The sequence below is a fragment of the Manis javanica genome, chromosome 10 (genome assembly GCF_040802235.1).
Source record: "Manis javanica isolate MJ-LG chromosome 10, MJ_LKY, whole genome shotgun sequence".
NCBI classification, from domain to species: Eukaryota; Metazoa; Chordata; class Mammalia; order Pholidota; family Manidae; genus Manis; species Manis javanica.
The window spans coordinates 82,690,754-82,713,289 of NC_133165.1; the positions used below are offsets into that span (position 1 = coordinate 82,690,754).

General features: G+C 34.6%; 1 pseudogene; it reads right to left on the reverse strand.

Annotated features, from left to right (window-relative positions):
* Positions 1–15,822: 15,822 nt before the first annotated feature.
* Positions 15,823–16,760, reverse strand: LOC140843787 (olfactory receptor 6C2-like; annotated as a pseudogene).
* Positions 16,761–22,536: the final 5,776 nt, after the last annotated feature.

Sequence of the window (22,536 nt, forward strand, 5' to 3'; positions counted from 1 at the left end):
CCTCTCCCTCTTTCCATCAATTTGCTGATTCTGACCTATAACTGGCACTTTGTGATTCTTTCCTCTCTTTTCTGCTTGAACTCTTCAGAAAAGTCCTTCCAAATCTCCCAAGCCACATTAAGAACTTTCTCTGTGTTTTTGTAACACTTCACGTTTAACAGAGGATGTAAAAAATTGGTTGGAAACAGGATTTTCATCTTATTTAATGTAATAACTGCAAAGTGTAGGAGACTGAGATATAGAGTTAATTCAAGGTAATATTTACCCTCAAACTTAGATGAGTTTATTATTATTTATGTGGACTCAATTTTAAAACTGTCCTGACAACTCTACTTCTGCCATATCTAGAATCTAATTTAGAAGACTCTTGTTGGTTTTTATGTTTGGTGTAGGCAATATTCCGAGTGGCTCCTAAGTCACACTGTGACCTGACTATATACTCAGCATATATATACCACCTGCATTAAGGCAAAAAAGTGTTACATGACTTATCACTGTGTTTTGCAGAGAAATAGCTTTCCTTTTATGAATTCCATTCATAATTCCTCAATCAACCTGCCAGAAGTATATAAACCACAGATTAAAACTCAAATTCTGGCTTTGACCCATTAGCTGCTCTGTGGTTGATCCTACTTAACAACAACTAACTACACTAATTCCTGCTAAAATGATTTCGATCTCCAATTCTTGTTTAAGGCCATAAATAAGTTGATGATAAACCATATCATTTGTTATACAAATTTGAATTTACTGTCTATGTGGTTTCACTTTATTACTTTAAAATAGTCCTTTCCTTCAGAAGTGGGACATATTTTGTACCGACCATCTGCCGATTTCCCATAGTAAATCTCCAGGAGTTTTCAGGTTCCATTAAGGGGGACAAGAATGACCCTGGTTTGATGTTTGAGGATGAGCAGGGCACTCACATGAATGAGAACCTCACACAACTAAGAATAAATTAAATGAATAGTCACAATAGATTAAGCAATTAAAATAATTAGGTTGAACATAGACTTGAGATATAGAAACATGTACACCCACCTACCTCTTTTTTCTTCAGTCTTAACACCACTGTGCCTTACACAAGTCTGAAAAATTTAAGCGATGTTATTGCTCCTAAATGTCTTGAAAAAATTAATTGTCACTATTGTTTGACTAATGTATGTTTTCTTCTTTTGTCTTTTAGAAAACTGAACATATCAGAGAGTGCAGGGATCTAAATTATGTCAGCAGGTGATTTCCAATATAAGGTTGCTTTGAAAAGTGCTTCTTTTCACCTATTTCTAGGTGACCTACTATTTGTTGATATACAAATCTAGCTCTATCAAAGCCTTCAATCAATTCAAAATTATAGACGTTTGGATTTTATTCCACAATTCAATTAATTCTTCATCTCTTTAACCTTGGTAAAACATATGAAACTGTTCTTAAAGAAAATAATTTTCTAAGTCTATCAAAGTCTATAAGTATAGTGGTTTAAGTTGCTTATTTATCCTTGAACGTCCTGAGGGTAAGAAGGATGAGGAAAAGTTTGCATAGGCATATATGTAGACACAAGTCCCAGATGAATTAGGATCCAAAGGTATTTATGAATCTTTTGTGTAACGTTTGGGCAAAGACCCTGAAACAGGCAGCCGTGGGGACAATGTCCTCAGAGAATTGAAGATTCCACAATGATATTCAACACAGGACTTCAGATAAAATAAAAATCTAATGAAAAAGAGCAAGCCTACCTTTTCCTCCTTTTATTCAATAACATCTCTAGCTGCTAATTACCGTAACAGAATATAATTACCCCTTTTCTCTTTTGGTAGCATATTTTTATCTTAAGTAATTGTTATGTTTTATTAAAAAATTAACATAAAAATGGAAAAATTAAGCTTAAACTTAATAACCACCCTTAATGTCTCTATTTTATCTTCCATAAAATTCCATGTAAATATATTCTTATTAACTGATATATTCACAAATATGAAATATCCCTTATGGGCTGGTTTTTCAAATTACTTTGATAATTTTAAAAAACCTGTTTTTACTCAACAGTTATACGTTTGTATCATCACTTGGAGAATATGTATTATTTCTTTTGGTACCTTTCATCAGAATTTTAAATGAGTCCTAACAGTTCAAATTTTGTGATTTCTTAAAGAAAACTTTAATTATTATAAAGAATGACAACCTTGAGCTTTTCATATGATACCACAATTTTATTATAAATATTTCCTTTTAAATCAACTTTTATCTGTGATGGAGACATTTTTGTACAAAAATCTTTTTCCTCTTAGAATATTTCCTAAAACTGAGCATTAATTGTTAATACTTATGTATCAATGACTTGTAATGTATATTGCACATTTATCACCACTTGTAAGTTGGTCTTTAAATGTGTTTATACTATTTTCTTTACATAGACCCTCATGTTACTTTTTAGAAAAAACTTTCAGTTTTCTGAATAGGCCTCATATGTTTTTCATATCCTTCATACTTTATACTTTTTTTTTTTGAGAGGGCATCTCTCATATTTATTGATCAAATGGTTGTTAACAACAGTAGAATTCTGCATAGGGGAGTCAATGTTCAATGCACAATCATTAATCCATCTCAAGCCTAATTCTCGTCAGTCTCCAATCTTCTGAAGCATAAAGAACAAGTTCTTACATGGTGAACGAATTCTTACATAGTGATAAGTTCTTACATGGTGAACAGTACAAGGGCATTCATCACAGAAACTTTCGGTTTTGATCACGCATTATGAACTATAAACAATCAGGTCAAATATGAATATTCGTTTGATTTTTATACTTGATTTATATGTGGATCCCACATTTCTCCCTTTATTATTATTATTATTTTTATTTTTAATAAAATGCTGAAGTAGTAGGTAGATGCAAGATAAAGGTAGAAAACATAGGTTAGTGTTGTAAGAGAGCAATTGTAGATGATCAGGTGTGTGCCTGTAGACTATGTGTTAATCCAAGCTAGACAAGGGCAATAAAACATCCACGGATGCAGAAGATTTCTCTCAGAACAGGGGGGGTGAGGTTCTAAGCTTCACCACTGTTGATCCCCAATTTCTCACCTGATGGCCCCCCTGTGACTGTGCCTGTCTTAGGTTGTTCCTCCCTTGAGGAATATTACCCGTCTCTGGCTAACCAGTCATCTTCTGGGGCCATACAGGGAGATGTAAAGTTGGTAAGTGAGAGAGAAGCCATGTTGTTTGAAAAGGTTAGCTTTTTACTTCTTTGCAGATTTATGCCCTGTGGTTTCTATGCCCAGCATTTGCCTTGAGGTATCTTTACCACTTGGAGGAATTATGATAGTCAGTAAATTCGATATGAGGCACGAATTCTATTTAAGGGTTGTAATTAGGAAGGAAGAAAAAAGCTATAGAGGTAGCAGATGGAAGAAAACATGGGAGGATTGATTATTTCTTTGACATATCTTCTTGTAGGGTAACTTAAGCATGTATACGTTTTAAACTACTAACTAAATTGTGCACACACATTAACATAATAGGAATTCAGTTACATAAATAAAGCAGATCTATAATTACCAGCCATCTCCAGTGAAGCCAAGAAAACCAGTTAGGCACCCTAAGCATTTGTGAAAATTTGTCTATGATATGATGGATATTGTCCAACTGTACTTGAAAAGTCTGAGAGAAATCAGACAAATTAAAGCAACCCATTTCTGGGAAATTTTCACATCCCATATGTTCTTTTAACAGTAGATAGTCTGTAGTCGTAAGATTTTGGAGTGCTACAACTTGCATTTCTCCTAATTCTTGGTTGAGTTCCAACAGTATAGATCCAGTCAAATTTGTTGTTTTACTGTATGCACAGGCCAGCTTAGATATCTCCTTCTTCATTCCAATGGCAAGTCCAGGAAATGGTGGGATGAATGCAGCTACAACTGCAGCATCGCCTGGATGTTTGTGGAGGTTTTTTGATGATCATCTTCTGGTATGAGTCTTCCAGAGAGTGCTGATGTTGGAAGTTCTTCTTTATATTGTATCTTAGTTCATTTTCTGGGTAGCCAAATTAGGCTTTGATCTTCTGTATAAAAACAAACAGATCCTTTGCCCACACTTTGACATGCCCTCTATACCACTGTGTAGAACTCATTGGCGGTCAGCACACAGGAGCTGCTTTTTTTTTTTTTATAAAGAGAAAGGAATATTAACAGAAAAGTGTACCTCCATAGCCGATCATCTGACACCCTTTAAGTGATCAAAATTAAGGATATTTAAAGCATGTGTTAATCTTTGATTCACCATTAGTTTTATCCTATCAAGGAGTAATCCCCCTTTTCTTTCTCTCTTTCTTTTTTTTTTAATCTTTAATCTATACTTACATGAAGAATATTATGTTTTCTAGGCTCTCCCCTATACCAGGTCCCCCTATAAACCACACTGCAGTTACTGTCCATCAGCATAGCAAAATGTTGTAGAATCACTACTTGTCTTCTCTGTGTTGTACAGCCCTCCCCTTTCTCCACCCCCATGCATGCTAATCTTAATACCCCCTTTCTTCTTCCACCCCTTATCCCTCCCTGCCCACCAATCCTCCCCAGTCCCTTTCTCTTTGGTACCTGTTAGTCCATTTTTGGGTTCTGTAATTCCACTGCTGTTTTGCTCCTTCAGTTTTTTCTTTGTTCTATACTCCTCAGATGAGTGAAATCATTTGGTATTTCTCTTTCTCTGCTTGGCTTATTTCACTGAGCATAATACCCTCCAGCTCCATCCATGTTGCTGCAAATGGTAGAATTTTCCCTCTTCTTATGGCTGAGTAGTATTCCATTGTGTATATGTACCACATCTTCTTTATCCATTCATCTACCGATGGATGGACATTTAGGTTGCTTCCAATTCTTGGCTATTGTAAATAGTGCTGCGATAAACATAGGGGTACATCTGTCTTTCTCAAACTTGATTGCTGTGTTCTTAGGTTAAATTCCCCCTTCGTGAGGCGCTGGGTTCTTGCAGGTGTGGATGTGGTCTGGATATTGTCCTATGTCCTCTGGTCTCCATTTTAGGAAGAGTTGTCTTTGTTATATTTTCATAGATAAATGTGGTTTTGGGAGGAGATTTCTGCTGCTCTACTCACGCCACCATCTTGGCTCCCTCCCATACTTTATACTTTTTAAAGGACTCATGCTGTTTATTTTTGTACTTATTTCTAATATTCATTAATTTTATTAATACTAAATAAAATATTTAATTAAAATATTTAGTAAAAATTGTTTAACATTTATTAACATGTAATAAAAGGTTAAATACTTCAATATTGATTTTAATAGTTTTCTATGAAAAAGCCAGAGTAATAAACAGAGGAAATAACAAATCTGGAGGTATCACACTTTTTTATTTGAAACTATACTACACAAACCTACAGTTAAAACTCTATGGTTCCTGGCATCAAAACAGACACATAGAACAATGGAACAGAATAGCCAGCCCAGAAATAAATGTCCACATACATTATTTGACAAGGAAGCCAAGAACACTTAGCAGGGAAAGGAATATTTTCAATAATAGTGTTGGGAATATTGGATGACCATATGCAGAAAAATAGAACTGGGCCTCTGTCTTATGCAGCTCATGAAAATTAACTGGAAATGGACCAAAGACTTAAATATAAGACTTGAAATTATAAAGCTCCTAGACAACAGAAGAGGGAAGAACCTGCTTTACATTAGTCTTTGGAATAATATTTTGGATATGACACAAACCACAAGTGACAAAAGCAAAAATCAGTAAGTAAGACTACATCAAACTAAGAAAATTTTGCTCAGAAGGACACAATCAACAAACTGATAAGGCAAACTACCAAAGAGAAGAAAATTTTTGCAAACAATATCAGATAAACTGTATGGATGGCCCTCAAAAATTCCAAAATATGTAGGAGACACATACAACACAATAGCTACAACAAAATAAAAACCTGATTTAAAAAATTGTCAATTGAACTAAACAGACATTTTTAAAAAGAAGTCATCCACTTGGTGGACAGGTATGTGGAAATATGATCAACATTATAAATATTCAGGAAAGGCAAATCAAAATCACAATGAACTATCAGTTCCCACCTGTTAGTATGGCTATAATCAAGAAAACAAGAGGTAAAATATTAGCAAACAGAATTCAAAAATACATCAAGAGGATCATACACCATGATCAAGTGGGATTCAACCCAGAGATGCAAGGATGGTACAACATTCGAAAACCCATCAACACCATCCACTACATCAACAAAAAGGACAAAAATTACATGATCATCCCCATGGATGCTGAAAAAGCATTCAACAAAATTCAGCATCCATTCATAATAAAAACTCTCAACAAAATGGGTATAGAGGGCAAGTATCTCAACATAATACAGGTCATATATAACAAACCCACCGCCAACCTAATACTTAACAGCAAGAAGCTGAAAGCCTATGGGAACAAGACAAGGATGCCCACCTTCTCCACTTTTATTCAATATAGTTCTGGTAGTCTTTACCATGACAATTAGACAAAACAAAGAAATAAAAGGCATCCAGATTGATAAGGGAGAATATAAATTGTCACTGTTAGCAGATGACATGATATTGTACATAAAAAAAATCCTAAAGAATGCACTCCAAAACTATTAGAACTAGTATCTGAATTCAGAAAAGTTGCAGGATACAAAATTATTACCCAGAAATATGTTGGCATTCCTATACACTAACGAACTCACAGAAAGAAAATCAAGAAAACAATTCCATTCACAATTGCATCAAAAATAATAAAATACCTAGGAATAAACCTAATGAAGCAAGTGAAAGACCTATACTCTGAAAACTACAAGACACTCATGAGAGAAATTAAAGAAGATACCAATAAATGGAAATACACCCCATGCTCACAGATAGGAAGAATTAATATTGTCAAAATGGCTATCCTGCCTAAAGCAATCTACAGATTCAATGCAATGTCTACCAAAATACTGACAGCATTCTTCAACAAACTAGAGCAAAGAGTTCTAAAATTTATATGGAACCACGAAAGACCCTGAGTAGCCAAAGTAATCCTGAGAAGGAAGAATAAAGCTGGGGGGATTACATTCCTCAGTTTCAAGCTCTACCACAAAGCCACAGTAATCAAGACAATTTGATATTGGCACAAGAAAAGAGCCACAGACCAGTGGAAGAGAATAGAGAGTCCAGATATTAACCCAAACATATATGGTCAATTAATATATGATAAAGGAGCCATGGACATACAATGGGGAAATGACAGCCTCTTCAACAACTGGTATTGGCAAAACTGGACAGCTACATGTAAGAGAATGAAACTGGATTACTATATAACTCTATATACAAAAGTAAACTCCAAATGGATCAAAGACCTGAATGTAAGTCATGAAACCATAAAACTCTTAGAAGAAAATATAGGCAAAACTCTCTTGAATATAAACATGAGGAACATCTTCATGAACATACCTCCATGGGAAGTGGAAACAAAAGCAAAAATGAACAAGTGGGACTATATTAAACTAAAAAGCTTCTGTACAGCAGAGGATACCATCAATAGAACAAAAAGGTGTCCTACACTATGGGAGAATATATTCATAAATGACAAATCTGATAAGAGGTTGATATCCAAAATATATACAGAGCTCATGTGCCTCAAAAAACAAAAAGCAAATTAACCAATTAAAAAATGGGCAGAGGATCTGAACACACAATTCTCCAAAAAAGAAATTCAGATGGCCAACAAGCATATGAAAAGATGCTCCACGTTGCTAACCATCAGAGAAATGCAAATTAAAACCATAATGAGATATCACCTCACACCAGTTAGGATGGCCAACATCCAAAAGACAAACAAGTGCTGGCAAGGATGTGGAGAAAGGGGAACCCTCCTAAACTGCTTGTGGGAATGTAAATTAGCTCAACTATTGTGGAAAGCAGTATGGAGGTTCCTCAAGAAACTAAAAATAGAAATACCATTTGACCCAGGGATTCCACTTCTAGGAGTTTACACTAAGAAGGCAGGAGCCAAGTTTCAGAAAGACATATGCACCCCTATGTTTATCACAGCACTGTTTACAATAGCCAAGAAATGGAAGCAATCTATGTGTCCATCAGTGGATGAATGGATAAAGAAGATGTGGTGCATATACACAATGGAATATTATTCAGCCTTAAGAAGAAAACAAATCCTCCCATTTGCAACAACATGGATGGAACTAGAGGGTATTATACTCAGGGAAATAAGCCAGGTGGAGAAAGACATGTATCAAATGATTTCACTCATCTGTGGAGTATAAGAACAAAGCAAACACTGAAGAAACAAAACAGCAGCAGACTCACAGAACCCAGGAATGGACTAACAGTTACCAAAGGGAAAGGGACTGGGCAGGATGTGTGGGAAGGTAGGGATAAGGGGAAAAAGGGGCATTATGATTAGCAAACATAACGTAGGGGGCATGGGGCACAGGGAAGGCAGTACAGCACAGAGAAGACAAGTAGTGATTCTATAGCATCTTACTACGCTGATGGACAGTGACTGTAATGGGGTATGGTGTGGGGAATTGATAGTGGGGGGAGTCTAGTAACCACATGTTATTGTACATTAATGATACCAACATAAAATAATAAAATAAAATAAGATGGGACAATTTGAGTTTGCAAATAGCATAATGAATTTAATAAAACATAGATAATATATTTTTAAAATCTGTGATCATATAGTCTTTAAATGGAAATTGATCACCAGTGGAAGTCACTAGGACATCACATTACTACCACAAAACATTGATAAAGGAGGGAATGCTCCTTTCTACCTTTCCTTGGAGTCAAATACCTTATCAAAAAAGCTATGAATTCACAGAAATACAAAAGAAAACAATGTTTTAAAACCTATTAAGAGAAGAATGAAGCTCAACAATGTGTTACTGTGTGCTAAACACCATTTGTGAATTATTGATGGGGATATTCATAATAGAGATATCAGGCTGCCAAGACCTGAATACACTGACTAATCTAAGCATTGTTAAAAGTATGTCAAATGTGCATTATAAGGGTCACGATGTGGTGCAACAGAAAACATACCACCTCACCTATTGATCATTTTGCTAAAACCATGAATCTAAATAAAATCAATAATTAAATCTAGCTAACATGTAAGAAGAAACTGGGTGATTGAGAAACAATATAAGTGACTCCATAAGGAAGCAATCAGTTAAATATTCAAAGATGCCATTAACTACAAATGACCTAATTTCTCCCTTAATTAAAGCAAGAAAAAGTGAAAGGATCATAAGGAAATTTTCAAATGATATAAGTAACATAACTACCAAAAGTAATGTTAGATTTTGATACAAACACCTTACCTAAAAGAAATACAAAACAAAAAACAAAACATCTTTATGTGACCCAGGGAAATATGAATACACACAGAATATAAAAATCTATTAAGATTTATTGGTAATATTAATATGTGGGATAATGGCATCATGGTATTATTCTTATTAAGAAATTTTCCTTATCAGCTAATCATATTTACAGATAAACTTGTGGGTGAAATGTAATGAATGTTTGGGTCAATGGTATAAGGTGAAATGCCAGCCAAAACATAAAATATCAGAGAGTGATAGAGAAAAGTATTTTTAATATATTGATAACCATGGAAACCAGACAATGAGTACATGTCTGATAATTATTGTATCTTGTCTCCTTTTATGAATGTTAAAAATCCCCACGCAAGAACATTTACAAAACCGAGGTTACTGAATAATTTTCTATAAAATTTATCTGCTTGATGAGATTGGAATAAGTCACTACTCGTAACTGGCTATGTGTAAGGCAAGCACACGGCCCTCTTACCTGTACCCACCCCTGAGTCAGCTCTCGGGGACAGAGTGTCATTGCCTAATGATAGCAGAACTGTTTGGCTTCTAACACAGCAGGAAAGTCACACCAATTTAAGCAACCTCCCTCATCTTAGCCATATTCTTCAATCTGTATTTATCGTGAATAAAATAACTATTTAATCTCATCTGAATCATGAGCATGTTTATCATTTGTTCGGATCTCACATTGAGATAATGTGTGAATAAATAGCAGCGAAGAGCAACCAGGTTATGGTCTAGAAAACTAATATAATGGATAACATATACATTTGTGACCAAGCTATGAGCCCAGAGGATAAACCAGGCTTGAATAGAAAATTATTTGTTATCTTTGGTTAAAGAAGTCAGAAATCTATGGTGTGACAGTAGTTACATTCACTTGTATCACTGAGGACTTGATTTTCGGAAGTTGAACTCTACACCCTTCATGTAGTTGTGTACATAGGCTAAGGAACTCCCACTTGGAGAAAAAAGCAAAAATAAAATATTAACTGAAGTATATATGTTGTCTGGATTTAAGATTATGGATTAATAGCATAGGTTATGGTAGAATCAAAGAATCAGAGAAGTTAAATATCTCAGAATTCTGAAGTGAAGCACAGCCATAGGGTGAGGATACCTGCCCAGATGCTTTCATCTGGTTGAGATGTGGAAGGCCACTAAACATTTTTGGTATTCAGTGGGGGCTAAAAATTGGAGAGCCTTTCTCTCAAACACTCTTAAATATTGAGAAATCCATGCAGGGCCATCTATGTTCTTAATTGGCTCATCTGAGGAGGCTCTGCCCAGAACAGATAATTAGCAATTAGAAAAAAGCCTAGAGGCAGGATTTCCTCAATGAGATTGAACATCCAGGCTAAAGACCATTTTTTCTTTTCTCTTCTCCTCTGGTTTTTACTTCTTTTTCCATTTCCACTTATTACTTATTTCTCTATACTTGTTACCTGATTTTTAATGTAATTTTACAGTTTTTATAGTATATAATCCAATTAACATCATTTATTACCATTATTTTAATATTCATAATGGATATCATATAAATATATTACCTTTTACTTTTATCATACTTTGTTAATAAAATTAATTTTGTTAAAATTTAGTACTTACAGATATTTCTTTTATGGGCGTTGAATTTTGTCAAATGCTTTTTCAGCACCTCTGGAGATGATCCTGTGGTTTTGTCCTTTTTATTGACATGGTGTATGTTGATGGATTTTCAAATATTGTACCATCCTTGCATCACAGGAATGGACCCTACTTGATCATGATGGGTGATCTTTTTCATGAATTTTCAAATTCAAGGTGCTAATATTTTGTTGAGTACTTTTGTATCTGTGTTCATCAGGGATACTGATGTGTAGTTTTCTTTTTTTGTGGTGGCTTTGCCTGGTTTTGGTATTATTCTTATGCTGGCATTATAGAATGAGTTTGGAAGTATTCCCACCTCTTCCGGTTTTTGGAAATCTTTAAGGAGGATGGGTAGCATGTCTTCACTAAGTCTTTGATGAAATTCAATGGTGAATCCATCTGGTCCAGGGGTTTTGTTCTTAGGTAGTTTTTTGATTACCAATTCAATTTATTGCTGTTAAATAGTCTGTTCATATTTCCTGTTTTTTCCTAGGTCATCCTTGGATGGTTGTATTTTCCATTTCGTCAAGATTATCCAGTTTGTTAGCAAATAATTTTTTATAGTTCTATCTAATAATTCTTGGTATTTCTGTGGTGTCCTTAGTGATTTTTCCTTTCAAATTCTATTTGTGCGCATAGACTCTCTTTTTTTCTTGATAAGTCTGCTAGGTGTTCATCTACTTGGTCTATTTTCTCCAAGAAAAAGCTCTTGCTCTCATTGATTCTTTCTATTGTTTTTTTCTCATCAATTTTATTTATTTTCTGCTTTAATCTTTATTATGTCCCTCCTTCTACTTGGGCCTCATTTGTTCTTTTTCTAGTTTCATTAATTGTGAATTGAGACTGTTCATATGGGATTCTTCTTCTTTCCTTAGTAGGCCTATATTGCAATATACTTCTCTCTTAGCATGGCCTGTCCTATGCACCAGAGATATTTTGGGGTTGAATTATTGTTGTCATTTCTTTCCATATGTTGCTTGATCTCTGTTTTTATTTGGTCATTGATCCATTGATTATTTAGGAGCATGTTGTTAAGCCTCCATGTGTTTGTGGGCTTTTTCATTTTCTTTGTGTAATTTATTTCTAGTTTCATACCTTTGTGGTCTGAGACGATGGTTGGTACAATTTCAATCTTTCTGAATTTACTGAGGCTCTTTTCGTGGCCTAGTATATGATCTATTCTTGAAAACATTCAGTGTGTACTTGAGAAGAATATGTATCCTGCTGTTTTGGAGGAGGGCTCTGTAGATGTCTGTTAGGTCCATCTCTTCTAAATGTGTGGTTCAGTGCCTCTGTTTCCTTACTCATTTTCTGTCTGGTTGATCTGTCCTTTGGAGGGAATGGTGTGTTGAAGTCTACTAAAATGAATGCATTGTATTCTGTTTCTCCCTTTAATTCTGTTAATATTTGTTTCACATATGTAGATGTGCCTGTGTTGGTTTCATAGATATTTATAATGATTCCATCCCTGTGTTTGACGGATCCCTTTATCATTACGTAATGTCCTTCTTTGTCTCTTGTTACTTTCTTTGTTTTGGAGTTTATTTTGTCTGATAGAAGTACTTCAACTCCTGTTTTTTTCTCCCTATTAGTTGCATGAAATATCTTTCTCCATCCCTTCACTTTTAGTCCTCGTACGTCTTTGGGTTTGAAGTGAGCCATTGTGGGCAGCGTATAGTTGGGTCTTGTTTTTTTATCCATTCAGTGACTCTATGTCTTTTGATTGGTGCATTCAGACCATTTACATTTAGAGTGACTATCGATAGGTATGTACTTGTTGCCATTTCAAGCTTTAGTTTTGTGGTTATCAAATGTTCAAGGGTAACTTCCTCATTATCTAATGGTCTTATTTAACTCACTTTGTATGCTATTATAAACACAATATAATGGTTCTGTTTTTTCTTCCTCCTTTTTCTTCCTCCACCATTCTTAATATATTAGGTATAATATTCTTGACTCTTTATCTATCCCTTGATTGACTTTGGGGATAATTGATTTGACTTTGCAACTGCTTAGAAATTAATTGTTCTAGTTTATTAATGTGGTTTTATTTTCTCTGGTCACAGCTATTTAGCCTTAGGAACACTCCATCTAAAGCAGTCCCTCCAAAATACATTGGATAGATGGTTTGTGGGAGCTAATTTCAACTTTTTATCTGAAAATTGTTTAATCTTTTCTTCAAATTAAATGATAATCTTTCTGAGTAGAGTATTTTTGGTTCATTGTATTAAATATATAATGCCACTCTCTTGTGGCCTGTAAGGCTTCTGCTGAGAGATCTTATGATAGCCTGATGGGTTTTCCTTTGTATGTTATCTTTATTCTCTCTCTGGTTCCTTTTAATATTCTGTCCTTATCCCTGATCTTTGATATTTTAATTATTATATGTCTTGGTGTTGTCTTCATTGGGTCCCTTCTGTTGGGAGATCTGTGCCCCTCCATGGCCTGAGAGAATAACTGCTTCCCTAGATTGGGGAAGTTTTCATCAATTATCTCCTCAAAGTCACTTTCTATCCTTTTTCTCTATCTTCTTCTCCTGGTATCCCTATAATGCAAATGTTTTATTCTGTTTTGATTGGTCACATAGTTCTTTCAATGTTCTTTTATTTCTAGAGATCCTATTTTCTCTTTGTGCCTCAGCTTCTTTGTATTCCTCTTCTCTGATTTCTCCTACTGTCTCCTCTGCTTCTCCTAATCTGCTTTAAAATCCCTCCGTTGTGTGTTTCATTTCAGATACTGTATTCTTTAATGATTGAATCTCATTATTCACTGTGGTCTTGAATACTTTTCTGTACCTCTATGAGTATGTTTATGATTTTTATTTTGAAATCTCTTTCTGTAAGATTAATAAATTCAGTTTCACATGGCCCTTTTCCGGTGTTTGTGGGATTTTTGTTTGAACCAGGTTCCTTTGGTGTTTCATATTTGTATGTGGTGCCCTCTAGTGCCAGAAGCTCTACTCTCTGGACCTGCTCAGCCCCTGGAGCAATGGCAGGGTTCACAGGTGAGTGTCACTGGTGCTTGTCAGGAAGAAAGAGCTGTTTCCTGCTTCTCAGTGCAGCACCTCTCTCCATTGCCAGGGCCATTGGACCAAGCATACAGGTAGAATCCTCTATGGTTTGCGCTTACAGCTGCAATAGGCTGGGCCTCCCTCTGGCTGGCCTGGTACAAGAGCAGTGGCAGCCAGTTTGCAAGCTGGTGCCAGCCAGGAGGAAGGTGCAGTGGGCTGCTTATTATGGTGGGAGGCCTCAGAGCTGGGTAGCCAGGCAGGGAAACGGAGCTCCTATAACTCTTGAAAGTTCCCAATCTGCTGGGCAGAGTGTGCCCAATTTTGTCCACCTGTCCATTCTCCTGAGTAGCAAGCTCTCTGCAATCCTTGCCCCTTTAGCAGCCCTCCTGCTGCTAGGAAGTCTCTCAGACTGCCTGCCTTTCTTTAGTCCCAGAGCAGCCAGATGTGGATCCCAGCTTTCCATATGCAGCTGGAATCTCAGTCTCTCTAAGTATTCCACCTGTTTAAGTTTTCCAAGCCCACTAATCTCCAGAGCACCATGTAATGTAGGTTTGTACTACCAGAGCAGATCTCCAGGACTGGGTCTTCAGCACTCTTAGGGCTGAAACCCCTCCCCACTCCATTTCTCTTCCTCATGCCAGTGATCTGAGGTTTGGAAGGGCTTGCATCCCGCTGGATCACAGCTTTGATACATTGCTCTGTTCCATGATATCTGTGTATGCAGTCTGTTGCAGCCTTTTTTCCTGTTGATCTCTTAGGATTAGTTGTATTGAGTATATTTTCATATTGTATGTGGTTTTGGGAGGTTTCTGTCTCACTTCTCATGCCATCATCTTTAATCCCCTTTCAATAATTCATGCTTTTAAAATTTGATTTCTCCACATCTCCAGTGTAAATTATGAATACACATATATGTTGTAGGATTATTTTCAGGTTTATCAATATACATTTTCTACAAATTGTGGCTTACATTTTATTTCCTTTAGATATTTAAAAATAAATATTTTAACAAGATTGTTTCTTACAGTCATGCCATTCTTTATCTGTTATTCACAGATTCAAGTCATTGTTACTTCGATGTTTTTTCTCTTCATATGTTAGTAGCATTTGTTTAAATGCTCTACATTCAAGATCTAAGATTTTAATTGGGACATCAATGTTAATCTGTTTTATGTAACTTCAGTGAAGGAGTTATCTTAAACAGGAATTGCCAGTGCATTTCTCTCTTCATTGTAACTTAAATCATGTCCCTTTGGCAAATTTTAAAGAAATTTTATAATGGACACGATCCAGTCAATAAAATAATATGTGTATCAAGTCATTTTTAAGATACTACATTAATAAATGCTTCTTTCAAGTCATAAATCTTATTCATATTCCCTAATTGAAAACTATTTTGCATTTATGAAATTTTTCCTCCCAACACTTAGAAAAGTATTGATTCTTTTCAATAATAAGTTCCTTCCCACTTGAGTAAGGTTTTTGTTTTATTTTTGTTTTTCTGTGTGCTTTCTTTTGAGTGATGATGTTCACTATTATACTAATTTTAAGATAAATTTCCCAATCCTTTCAGCAATGGTAAGGAAATCTTAGGAGTGAAGTCAAGTTTAGATTTCCTGAAACACCTATTCTCATTTCTCTTCATTACAATTATCATCTGAAAGAAGCTTTTTTATAAGGATATGAAAGCAGTTAATTGACCAGGGTCAGTACTGGATGGAAGGTCAAACATAGATGAGGAAAAGACAAAATTAGATAGAAACAGAAGAAAAAGAGCTTAGGGATCTGGACATCAATGTTCCCCTAATTCTTTGACAGCAGTATAAATCTTTTGAGTAAGTCATTAAAGGCTTCTTTCCCTTGTTTGTTCCTCAGAGTGTAAATGAATGGGTTTAACATGGGGGAAATGGAAGTAGTAAGTATAGTTATCCCTTATTAATGGGCATTTCATCTTTTGCTGAAGGTTTGATATAAACAAAGATACAGCTGCCATAGGTGATAGAAACCACAATAATGTGAGAAGAGCAGGTGAAAAAGGCTCTTGTCCTCTGCTGGGCAGAGGGGAGTCTTAGAATTGTCCTGATGATGTACATGTAGGACAGAACCACACACACCAGAGTCACAATAAAAACCATCACAGAGCAGATAATGACCATCTGCTCTATGAACCATGTATCTGGGCATGAGATCTTCAATATTGACTTAGCATCACAGAGAAAGTGGTCAATGGCATTAGAGGCACAGAATTCCAGGTCCAGTCCCAAGCTAAGTGGTGGCAATATGATCAGTAGAGTAGTCACCCAACAGCAGAAGACAAGCCTTTTGCAGACTCTGTAGTTCATAATAGTCATGTAATGCAGGGGTTTGCAGATGGCTACATATCGATCAAAGGAAATGGTAGCCAGGAGAAAAAATTCTGTTACACCAAAAGTGTCTGTAAAAAATAGTTGGCATACACAAGCATTATATGTAACAGTCCTGTCACCTGTTGATATACTGTATAAGAATCTAGGAACGCAGGCAGAAGTGAATGAGATTTCTAACAATGAAAAATTTTGGAGAAAAAAGTACATCGCAGTTTTAAGGTGAGAATCCACTAACGTGAGGATGATGATGCTCAGGTTTCCAGTTACACTCAACATGTAGGTGATCAGTAGAAATATAAAAATCAGAATCTGTAGCTGAGGGTCATCTGTCAATCCCAGGAGGATGAAACTGGTTAGAGATGTGTGGTTTCTCATTCCTGGGTCCTGTCTTTTTCCCAGTCAGCATGTAAAAGCAATGGAAGTAAGATCTGAGTAGAGAGTGGAAAAATTGTCTTACAGTGAGTTTTGTTCAGAAAAGTCAAGCAATGTATTTTACGTGTATTTTGTTTTTCTTGATAATGAGTTTTAAAAATAATTCATGCTCTTGGCTCTATTGGTAGCATATTATTACATGGATCATAAACCTGGCTTTCAAATGTTTTTTACTACAACATATGGTAAGGTAGACATTTTATATTGCAGCCCAATGTACCTGTTCACACCTACACAAATACTTAAACACATATATTGAAAAATGAAAAGCTAACCCTTAGGTTCTCTATTCTCTGATGTTTATGTTCTAATATATGTCATTAAAAATAAGTACATGTACATTAAGTTGACTTTATAGCCTACTAAATGGTCATGACTGTATTTCAGAAAAAAAATAATGTTTTTAGGGAATTTTTTGAATAATCTAGTCCAAAGAAAATAGAATCTTCCATGAGAATTTTTAAAATGTGCACTATTATTTTAATTTGCACTTTGGAATAGATTAGCTCATGGTATACTACTTCCCTTAAGAATATTTCCCTTACCAATAACCAAGGTTTTCCTCATTGTCACTTTCTGCTTGTAGGATTTTTTTCCTGAATGAACTAAAAACACAACAGTTGTGTGTGACACAAGATATTCCTAGTTTCCTCTACCAATGCTTTCAAAGCCTGTTCCACTGCACAAGTCATCTTATATGTACTACCTGTCTGGAAAAAATTTTGTGTAATCATTTATGTGTTTTCCCTCCCCCTTACTACATCCATTATGCTGATTCTGACCTATACCTGGGTCTTTATGATTCATTACTCTGTTTCTATTTAACCTTTTAGAGAAGTCCTCCCAAATCTCCCAAGCCACATTAGGAACTTTCTCTGTGTTTGTATCACTCTTTATGCTTAATAGCAGATGTAAAAAAATTTGTTGGAAATAGCATTTTCATCTTTTTTAATGTAGTAACATCAGAGCTTTAGAAGACTAACATATAGAGTTAATTCAAGGTAATATTTATCCCCAGACCTGGGTAAGTTATAATATTTATTATGTGGACTCAATTTTAAAAGTAGTCTGACAACTCTTACTTCTGCCATATCTTGACTCTAATTTAGAAGATTCTTGGTGGCTTTTATGTTTGGTGTAGGAAGTGTTCTGAGTGGCTCCTGAGTCACACCATGACCTGACTATGTACTCAGCATATATGTAATACCTACATTGAGGCAAAAAAAAAACCTTACCTAACTTATCACTGTTTGGCAGAGAAATAGTTTTCCTTTTTTGGATTCTATCCATATTTATTCAATACACTTGCCAGAAATATATTAACAACACAGAATAAAACTCTTAAATTCTGCTTTTGGACCATCATCTGCTCTGTGGTTGATCCTTACTTAATAACAAGTAACTACACTAATTCTTTCTAAAATGATTTCAATCTCCAACGCTTCTTAAAGGCCATAAATCATTTGATGAAAAACCACATCAATCATTATGCAAATTCTAATTAACTGGCTATGTAGAGGTTTCATTTAATGAGTTTAAAATATCCTTTCCTTCAGAAGTAGGAGATACTCTGTACTCACCATCTGCCCATTTCCCATAGTAAATACCTAAGAGTTTTCAGGTTTTGATAAAGAATGCAAGGATGACCCTGGTTTGATGTTTTAGGATGAGTTGGGCACTCCCCTGAATATGTATATCACACAACTAACAATAAATTAAATGAATAGTTGCAATGGATTAAGCAATTAAAATAATTAAGTAGAATGAGAGTTGAGACAAAAAAGAAACATTACACCCACCTACCTCTCTTTTCTTCAGTCTTAACACCACTGTGCTTTACACAAGTCTGGAAATTTGAGCCATGTCCTTGCTCCTAAATATCTTGAAAAAATTAATAGACACTATTGTTTCACTAATACATGTTTCCTTCTTTTGTCTTTTAAAAAACTGTAGGAATCTAAATTATGTCAGCTGATGATTTCCAATTCAAGGTTGCTTCCAGAAGTCCTTCATTTCACCTATTTTTAGGTGACCTAATATTTGTTGATATACAAATCCAGCCCTATCAAAATCTTCAATAAACTCAAAATTATAGACTCTTGTTTCTTTTTACCACAATTCAATTAAATATCCATTGATCTTGGTAAAATGTATCAAACTGTTTCTTAAAGAAAATGATTTTCTTAGTCTCTCAAATACTACAGACATAGTGGTTTCAGTTGTTTCTTTATCCCTGAACATCCTGAGGGTTAGAAGGACGAGGAAATGTTTGCATGGCTTGTATGTGGACTCAAGTCCCAGATGAATTAGGATCCAAAGTTATTTATGAATCTTTTGTGTAATCTTTTGGCAAAGACCCTGAAACAGGCAGCAGTGGGGACAATGTCCTCAGAGAACTGAAGATTCCACAGTGATGTGCAACAGAGGACTTCACAGAAAATAAAAATCAAATGAAAAAGAGCAAGCCTACCTTTATATCCTTTTATTCAATAACATCTTTAACTGCTAATTACCATGAAAGGATACAATTACTTTTCTACTTTGGTAACATATTTTCACCTTATGTAATTGCTATGCATTATTAAAATATTAACATACCAAGAATGGAAAAATTAAACTTCAAAGTAATAGACACTTAATGTCTCTATTACACACTTCCATAAAATTCCGTGTAGTATATTCTTATTAATTGGCATATTCAGAAATATGAAATGTCCTTTGTGGGTAGGTTTTCAAACTACTTTGATAATTAAAAACAAACTTTTTTTTACTCAATGGTTATAAATTTGTATCATATTTGGAGAATAAGAAATATTTCTTTTTGGTTTATTCCATTATGATTTGAAATCAATCCTAACAGTAGAATCTTTGTGATTTCTTAAAGAAAAAATTCACTCTTATAAGGAATGACTATCTTGAGCTTATTATATGATTCTATAATTTTTATTATAAACATGTTTTTTTATATATCAACTTTTAGGTGTGTTGCAGTCATTTTTCTATAAATATCTTTTCCTTTTTATAATATTTCCTAGAACTGTGCATTGTTATTACTTATTCTATGATAACAATTTGTGATATATGTTGCAAATATATGACCACTTCTAAGTTGGTCTTTATGCTATTTTCTACATGTAGAATTTCATGTTACCTTTCAGAAAAAAATTATTTTTTTCTGAATAGGCCTCACACATTTTGCATATCCTTTATGCATCATACTTTTTAAATGAGTCCTGTTATTTATATTTGAAATTATTTTTGTTTAATATTTATTAATTTTATTAATATTAAATAAAATATTTATTTAATAAATATTTAATATTTATGCAATTTTGTTTAATATTTACTAATATTGAAAAAAGTTATATACTTTAATGTTGATTTTCATAGCTTTCTATGAACCAGAGTAATAACTAGATAAAATAACAAATCTGAAGGTATCACACTTCCTGATTTCAAACTATACTACAAAGCTACAGTTGAAACTCTATGGTTCTGGCATAAAACCAGGCACATATACCAATGCAGGAAAATAGATAGCTCAGAAATAAACCTCCACATATATTATTTCACAAGGAAGCCAAGAACACTTACTAGAAAAAGGAATATTTACAATAATGGTGTTGGGAAAACTGGATGACCACATACAGAAAAATGGAATTGGACTCCACTCTTTCAAAGCTCATGAAAATTAACTGGAAATGAATTAAAGATGTGAACATAAGACTTGAAATTATAAAGTTCCTAGAAGACAGTATAGGGAAGAATCTCCTTTACATTAGTCTTGGGAATAATATTTTGGATATGACACAAAACCACAAGTGACAAAAGCAAAAATCAATAAGTAGGACAACATCAAACTAAGAAAATTTTGCTCAGAAGGACACCATCAACAAACTGATAAGGCAAACTACCAAACAGGAGAAAATTTTTGCAAACCATACCAGATAAACTGTATTTAGGACCTTCAAAAAATCCAAAACATGTAGGAAACACATACAACTCAACAGCAACAACAAAATGAAAACCTGATTTAAAAAATAGGCAGCTGAACTAACCAGGCATTTTTTAAAGAAGTCATCCATGTGGAGAACAGGTATATGAAAATATGACCAACATCATAAATAACCAGAAAATGCTAATCAAAACCACAATGAACTATCAGGTCCCACCTTTTAGAATGGCTATCATCAAGAAAACAGTAGGTAATAAATGTTGGTGAGGATGCCAAATAATAGGAACCCTCCTACATTGTGTGTGGGAATGTAAATTGGTCAGCCCTTTTGGAAAACAGTATGGATTGTCCTCAAAAAACTAAAAATACAAGTGCCTTCTGATCCATCAATACACTTTGGGGACATAGACAAAGGGAATGAAAACAGGTGCTGAAGTGACATGCAATCCCATGCTTACTGCAGCATTATTCATAATAGCCAGGAAAGGAATCAACCTAATTCTCCGTGAACACATGAAGGAAGGACGAAGAGGTGGTACACATATACAATAGAATGCTATTCAGCCTCAAGAAAGAAGGAAATTCTGACATTTGTGGCAACATGGATATGCCTTGAGGGCATTATGCTAAGAGAGATAACTCAGGGAAAGAAAGACAAATACTGACTGATAAACTGATCTGTGCAATCAAAAAAGTTTCTATGAAAATCTGTTTTCATAGAAACTGAGAGAAGAATGGTGGTTACCAGGAGATGGGGGGGCGGGATGGAGAGATGTCATTAAAGGGTATAACCTTACAATTAGAAGATGAATAAGTTCTGGAGCTCTAATGCACAGCATAGTGGTTAAAATCAACAATATTGTATTATATAGTTCAAAACTGCTAAGAGAGTAGTCTGAAAAGTTCTCACCAGAAAAGAAGTGATAATTATGTGATGTGACAGAGATGTTAATTGAAATTTACACAATGTTCTGTAAAAATTACATCTCAGTAAAAAAATTCATCATGAAGATATAACAATTACAAATATATATGCGCTCAACATCATAGCACCTAAATATATAACACAATAATTAACAGACCTAAAAGGAAAAATAGAAATACTAAAATATTAGGAGACTTCAGGACACCAATTTCATCAATGATAAAACATCCAGGCAGAAATCCAATAAGGAAACACGACTTGAAAAAGACTATGGACAAATGGATCTAAAAGGCATACACAGAACATCCTACCAAATAGCAGCCATGTACACAATCCTCTCATGCATCTGCAGCTCATTTCTCCAACGTAGATCTCATGTTAGGCTATAAGCCTTAAATTTAAGAAGACTGAAACTGTATCAAGTATCTTTTCTGCCCCACAAGAGCATGAAACTAGAAATTAATACAAGAAAAAAATTGGAAAATCCAAAATATGTGGAAATTAAACAAAATGCTCCTGAACAACCAGTAGTCTGAACAATAGATTAGCCACTAAATGCTTTTTTATGGAGTTAAAAATAAATAAACCAAAAGTATACATAATACGGAAGCATCACAAACATTAATTATTTCTAGGTCTTATTGAATTCCTTTTTGGAGAATGAATATTATTGCATTTCAAATCTCCAGATTTGTTAAGATATTGTTATGCTTCAGAATTAGATTATATTGGTAAATTGTCCATGAGCACTTAAGAGGAATGTGTATTCTCCTTCAGTTTGGGGTTGTTACCGCTAAAGGTTATTTTGGACAAGGCAATTATTATTATTGCAGCTTTCT